Source organism: Coffea arabica, chromosome 3e (assembly GCF_036785885.1).
Source record: "Coffea arabica cultivar ET-39 chromosome 3e, Coffea Arabica ET-39 HiFi, whole genome shotgun sequence".
NCBI lineage: Eukaryota > Viridiplantae > Streptophyta > Magnoliopsida > Gentianales > Rubiaceae > Coffea > Coffea arabica.
Genome location: NC_092315.1, coordinates 35,807,482 through 35,814,843, shown reverse-complemented (window position 1 = coordinate 35,814,843; position 7,362 = coordinate 35,807,482). Strand labels below are relative to the sequence as shown.

At 36.3% G+C, this 7,362-nt stretch overlaps 1 pseudogene; it reads left to right on the top strand.

Annotated features, from left to right (window-relative positions):
* The first annotated feature begins 1,726 nt into the window (after positions 1 to 1,726).
* Positions 1,727 to 3,511, top strand: LOC113737558 (U-box domain-containing protein 38-like; annotated as a pseudogene).
* The last annotated feature ends 3,851 nt before the right edge of the window (positions 3,512 to 7,362 follow it).

Here is a 7,362-nt window from a genome sequence, read left to right as displayed (position 1 = left end):
TCTTTTGTTATACTTGGAAATGTATGAACGGTTGAGATAGAAATGAATGTACATGTACGTTCCAAACTTAGGAACTGTTGTTTCCTTCACTTTTGAGGTTGTAACTTGCTTTCTTGAAGTGAGTGAATGAGTCCTGGCGAGAGTTGGGCAGGCGGTCCGCTAAACCCTGGGGTATGCCCTAGGGCAAGGTGGGGTCGTCACAATGTATCTATGCTTTATATTTGTAATTGTTAGATAACTACGAATCATCCAATCATTTGTTGTGCATTAAATGTTTCCATGCAAGTGTTGAATAAGATTCATGAGCCATAAAGATTATGTACATAAAAGTAGTAGATGTACTCAGGTGGTTTGAATTTGGCTACTTCATCGATCTTAATAAACTTAAGTTAATTCATCTTGCAAATAGTTGAAAGTTTGGTATGAGTATGTCTTGGTCATGGTGAAAGCATTATTTGAACAAAATTGCAAGCATATCCTTGACAAATCATAAGTAAAAGGCATAAATCAACTAGATTATTTCTTAATCATAGGCAATAGGGGATTCATGAAAGTTTTTCTACTAAACTCTCCATTATTATTTTATTATTTTATCCATTTTAAGTTATAGTATTATTTTTGTTTGTATTCTTGATTGTTTAGATAATAGAGTGAATTAAAAAGCTGATAAGGTCTGTTAGAATGGAATGAAACTCGTGTCCCACAAGTCTAGATCTAGACTTTGGTACTCAAGTTTGGAATCGCGGAAAACCAAAGACCTTTCCAATCTCCGTAGTCATGAATGTGTTGGTATAATCTCAATCCACAACTAAATAAATTAGCCAACCTAGGTTGATGGTAGAAGGTGCCACAATCGAGTGCAATTCTTGATTGATAAGCCAAGTTGAATTTGTTGAGACACACTTAAGACAAACTCAAAGAAAGTTCACAAGGAATCAAGAGAAAACTCTCAATTTTTAATCGCCAATTCTTGGCTTTCTTTTTACGATGAAAATAAGACCTATTTATATGTCAAAAACCTAAACTATCCAAATTGGACTAGAATTCATTTATTCTATCTAACAGCTAATGGACTTTACTAACTAATGGACTCAATCTATTTAAGCTCAACATAGCTTGGCTAAATTTATTAACTAAGAAACTAACAAATGGCTAAAGTAGCCAACCTATTAAATAAATAAAACTAGAATAAACATGAGAAAAAATTCAGCCCAAAAGACAAATATCTTAAATAATCTTCAATTGGCTTCCTCCAGCTGAACTTGAACTAGGGTTTTGATTGGCATTCCTTCAAGTTCAATTTTTTAGTGGATTTGTTCGACGAATTCCTTCAACCAATACTTGATGTAATGCATTTGTAAGCCCATTTGAATGGTTTGCTTGAACACATGACTCAAGACTCTTGGAGGTGTAAAAAAATGTTGGTACTTGAACACTTGGCAGCCACTGGATTCATACCATTCCCCCTTCTTGAAAATGATTTGTCCTCAAATCTGGTGCTTGCCTAAATTGAAGCAACTCAGGGAATGTCTTGATGAACGTGAGCCAAGAAAAATGTCTTCTATTTAGTTTGGCCACGAACATGATCTTTTAAGCATAGGTTCCAGCTCAAGCTCTAATCGCCAAAAGCACATATCACCAAGGCTACTTAGATTTCCATCATTCTCTCCCCATAGGAAAGATTCAACCTCAAATAGATTTCTAAATCAAATACAAAAGACGAGGAATGAATGATGATAAAACACTTATAAGCAGTAAATTTATCAAGTTGATAACAAAGAGCAAATTGCGCGAAATGTCACTAAACTATTCCGAAGTGCCGGTTCTGATCACTAAACTTTTTTATTAGCCAAAAATGTCACTGAACTAATAAATCTGTACCATTTTAGTCATTCCGTGTATTTATGCCGTTAGGAGAGACGGAAAATCATTTTTTTCGGGGCAATTTCGTCTACACAGTTGTTAAAAAATTTAGACCCTCATTCTTCTTCGTCCTCATCTTCTTCCTCAAAGTCACAGCAAAAATTAGACCCACTTGCTGAATTCCTCTGCCCAATTTCTGGGTCTTTGATGTCTGATCCTGTGGTGGTTTCTTCTGGCCAAACATTCGAGCGGGTTGCTGTTCAACTTTGCAAGGATTTAGGGGTTATCCCAAATTTATCCGATGGCTCAACCCCTGATTTTTCCGCTGTAATTCCTTATTTAGCTCTTAAATCTTCGATTATCAACTGGTGTCGACAATCCCGTGTCGAAATCCCCTCCCGACCAGATTATTCTTCCATGGAAACCACCATTGTTCAAGCAAAAACGGCCTCTCAACGGGAACATTCAGTTTCTGAAACGGAGCTGCTGAGAGGGGTAGAGAATAACCCTTCATTTCTGTTTTCTCATGCGGCTTCTGATTTGAATCCCCACAACAATTACTCCTCGTCTTCGGAGGAATCTGTGATTGCAAATGCTACCCCTTTTCTCCCATTTGCCACTCGTCCAGCTTGCTATTCTTCGCCATCATCATCAGTTCCGTCATCGTTTTTCTTCAGAAACAGTATACGATGAAGCTCTGGGTACACTGGATGGAATTGGTACTGGTATTGGTATGGATGAAATGTTTGTGATGAAGTTCAAGAGTTTGGATGTGATGGAACAGGAGGAAGCAGTGATTCTTTTACGAAAAACCACTAGAGCAAACGATAAAGATGCTAGGGTAAGACTTTGTACCCCCAAGCTTTTACAAGCGATAAAACCTCTGCTGGTTTTGAGATATCCAATTGTGCAGACGAATGCAGTTGCTTCGATTGTGAATCTTTCGCTTGCTAATGTGAATAAAGTGAAGATTGTTCGATCTGGGATGGTTCCGATTCTGGTTGATTTGTTAAAGGGTGGATTTGAGGAGTCTCAGGAGCATGCCGCAGGTGGGATTTTCAGTTTAGCTCTGCAGGACGAGAATAAGATGGCGATTGGGGTTTTGGGAGCTCTGGAGCCATTGTTGCATGCTTTGAGGTCCGGGACCGAGTTGACTCTGCCTTGGCGTTGTATCATCTGAGCTTTGTCAGTAGCAATAGGGTAAAGTTGATTAAGCTTGGAGCCGTTGGGATTTTGTTGGGGATGCTGTGGAGTGGGGTTTTGGTGGGAAGGGTGGTGTTAGTGGTCTGCAATTTGGCGGTGTCATCGGAGGGGCGGTCGGCATTGTTGGATGGCAGCACGGTGGCCAGCTTGGTGGCAATTTTGCGAGATGGAAGTGAGTCTGACTTGTCCGAGTCAACACGTGAGAATTGTATGGCAGCCTTGTACTCACTAAGTCATGGGAGTCTAAGGTTCAGAGGGCTGGCCAGGGAGTCTGGGTCTTTGATTTTCAGACATCAAAGACCCAGAAATTGGGCAGAGGAATTCAGGTGGGTCTAATTTTTGCTGTGACTTTGAGGAAGAAGATGAGGACGAAGAAGCATGAGGGTATAAATTTTTTAACAGTTGTGTAGACGAAATTGCCCCTAAAAAAGTGACTTTCCGTCTCTCCTAACGGCATAAGTACACGGAATGACTAAAACGGTACAGATTTACTAGTTCAGTGACATTTTTGGCTAATAAAAAAGTTTAGTGATCAGAACCGGCACTTCGGAATAGTTTAGTGACATTTCGCGCAATTTGCTCGATAACAAAAGGAAATGTTTGGTTGCCATGCACCATCTTAAGACCTTTAATACAACCTAACAACACACTTGAATGAGCATAAGCTTCAAAGCAACACAAAAGCTTCCAAACAAGTAAACTCTCTAAAGCAACTTGGTCAAGTCGATTTTTCACACAATTTACATGGACAACGTTTAAGATAGGACAAAGAACTTCATGCAAATAAGCGACTTTAAACATAATAACTATTGACTCAAGGACTTTAAATGCACACATGATTTAAAGAAAACAAACGTCACATAATGAATTAACAAGAGACTCCCACAACTAAGATAAGTGCAATTCACAAAACAACTCCAACTAACTCTAGAAAGATGATAATAAAGCTGTCGCGCCCCATTTTTTAATGAAAAATAAATAATTACGATTACGGGTTTATAAAAATGGATTGTTGATTAATTTTGATTGAAAATTGAGTTTTTGAGTTTTAGAAAATAAATAAAGAAAATGGGCCTAAATGGGACTTTAAAAATGCGATGATTTTGACCCAAAATAGTTTTGAAAAGGTTTTTAATGAAAAAAATAGGAGTCGCCACTTGGTATTGAGTTGAGGTGTACCAAGTCACCTAAAATGAATTTTTAAAGAAAAAGTAGAAAAAACCCTTTTTAAACGATTCCAAGTCTTCGAAAATCAAAGAAAAGTGGTCGGGAGTCATATTTGAAAAAAGGGAAGGCAAGGATAAAATCTAAATCACCCTTTCAACTTAGCCAAGGCTAGTTGCGTGATTTAGTCAAAAATTTTCTTATTTAAACCTAAAAAATTATCACATTTTGGATGTCACTATATGGATGCAAAACCTAAATCTAGGAGGATATCTGGGGGTCGAAATATCTCTTCAAAGCTTAATTGGTGCAAATCACATTAATTGTGATGTCCAATTTGACTCTTTGAAAAGGTCACGAATATGCAAAAATATAAGACTCGAAGGAAAGTAAAGAAAATAATAATTATACAAATATACATGACCTAAAGGAATGCATTATAACAGGTGTGGGGGGCTAAAATTTGTGACTTTAATTTTCCCTTTAATAGAGGGAATACGAGCGTACTAAGGTTAGAAAACCATACTCGTCCATATCCCATATTCGAGGGGTATTTCTCCTATCTAATCAAGTAAATGCACTAATCTACTCCTAATTTCCTTAAATGGAATGACAACCTAAATGTTATATGTCACACATAGAAATAAGGGATATATATACATAGGGAAAATGTCATGCAAAAATGGCAAGGGTCCTAAAAAGTAGAAAAATATGCATAAAATGTAGTGATTTGTCACACAAATATGATCTAGCGCGTGGATGGTCCCTAAGGGCCTAGCATTGGATTAACCCATGTCTACAAGTTTTCATTAGCATTGGACTAGCGAGAAATCGAGGAAATAGAGCCACAACTAGTGTTGGACTAGTGTGGTGACGTCATACATTTATCATAACTAAATAAATAAAATAAACATAATAAAAACAATTAAACACATAATATCACATAAAACACATAGCACATAAGCATGATATCTAAATGCAAAATCCTAAGAAAGCGAGTAACACGTAATACACAAACATGCAAAACATACAAAGCAAATAAAACAAATAAAAACCTAACTATTACATTTGGGGGCCCTAACTACAATCTAAAGGGGTAAAAATGAAATGAAATGAAATAATAACCTAACTATTACAACTTGGCATTTAAATGCTTCTCAAATAACCAAAAATTAAATTAAAATAAATATACAAAATGAATAAATAAATAAATGAAATAAAATAATAATAATAATAATAAACATTCGAAAAAACATGTAATTACACACATAAAATCACATAGGATCAAATAAAGCACATAGGAGCACATAGGATCAAAATCACCTCCCTTGAATTGTGACCTAATGAAACGAAATTTCTCTTATTTACCCTCCAAAACAAAGAAAATGATTAAGGTACCACTTTAATTAACAAATAATCATAAGATATGAGAATAAACATGTAATTGAACAATCAAAGCACTTAAATGAAAGTAAACAACTCGTATTCAAAGAATTAAAACAAGTAAGGATCCAATTGAAAGAATTAAAGAAGTTTGAGGGGTCAAATCATTATTATTACAAATATTAAGAGTCTAAATTAAAATGAAATAAAATTAAGGGCTTAAGATGAAGCATACCAAAATCAAATGATAAACTTCACAAAATGAATGAAAACCCATTTGCTATAATTAAACAACAAAATTACTCAAAATTTTACTAAATCCAATCAAAACTATAAATTTATCAAAAATTATTAAACCTTCAAATTCTCTCCTAAAACTTATGAATAATCTATCCAAAAATCACATTAAGACATACCAAAGAAAATTATCATTTTGAAGGAACAAAATTGATCAAAATTTCCAATTTTCTGGGTCATATCAGAATTATTCAAAAGTTTGGGGGCAAAAGTGTAATTTTTGGAAGTTTTTTCATGCAAACTTTGAACTGATGTAGGTCTATCTTTCATTGCTTCTGCTTATTTGGTGCAGAAATTTCATGCAAAAACTTCAAACAAAAGCCTGCAAACCCATCACTCAATGTGACGACCCTATTTCTTCCTAAGGCGAACCCTATGGTATGGCGGACCGCTTGCCTAGCTCTCGTCAGGGTTCAATACAAGTCAAATTTAAACTTAATGGTACACAACCAATAATAAAAGCCAATATAAAGAAAAGTCGTTTTCTTATACAATCATTCAAGTCTTACATCACAAAGTTTCCAAAAGGTACCTCAACTTTCCCCAAAAATGCAACCATCCAAAAACTAACTAAACTTTATACATCCAAATTCTAATCAAAAGTTGGTAAAGTCAGCTTCTCCAAAAATCTTTCCATCCGAGATCCTGTTAAGGAAAACAAAACTACGGGGCTAACCTAACGCTCAGTGAGGCCAAGAAAAGCATACAAACAAATAAATTCATGTAGCAATAACACTTGTACAAGAAATATAGCTAGCAAGTTCATGTAATTCACAAATAACAGTAAAACACAATCAATAAGGATATGGGAGCTCTCAGGAGCTGAATTCCACATCACTTGGCCAAGGTCTTGATCCAAATATCCCACGTTGACTCTCCGTCAACCGAGCAAGTACCAAATCCGTAGACTCCACTTTCACCAAATTCCGTCCACCATTACACCCTCTACCGGGCCCGCACGTCGACTAGAAAAGACGATACTACTCGAATATGCCAAGCAAGATCTCAAAAGATCAAGCTTTATGGTTTCTCATGGTTCACCAAGCTTCCCGACCAAGCCCATGCCGGCTCGACTCGCAAGGTTAACCAATGAGTTTTTGGCGTCCCCTACGAGTACAAGTATAAGTCGATGAGATGGCTCTCCAATCGATGTCGAGTCAAGCACAAGTATAATTTTCAAGTATGAGCAAGTCAATTATCAAATCAAATAAAACAGAACGAGTGCGATAAAGTACACACTCGTCTCGACAAGTCCAATTCACATATTCAACAAGAAATATTTCAAGTATTATGCAACAAGTCATGCACTTGACACTCACCAGTTCAAAAGCAAGTGAGCAAATAAAGCTCTTCAGTTGTCCAAACCGGGATTCCTTTCGAAGCCCTCTTGAGCACTTAAAGAAATAGTGACCATCCATCACTCACGTATACTCTAGACCATTGAGCATACAA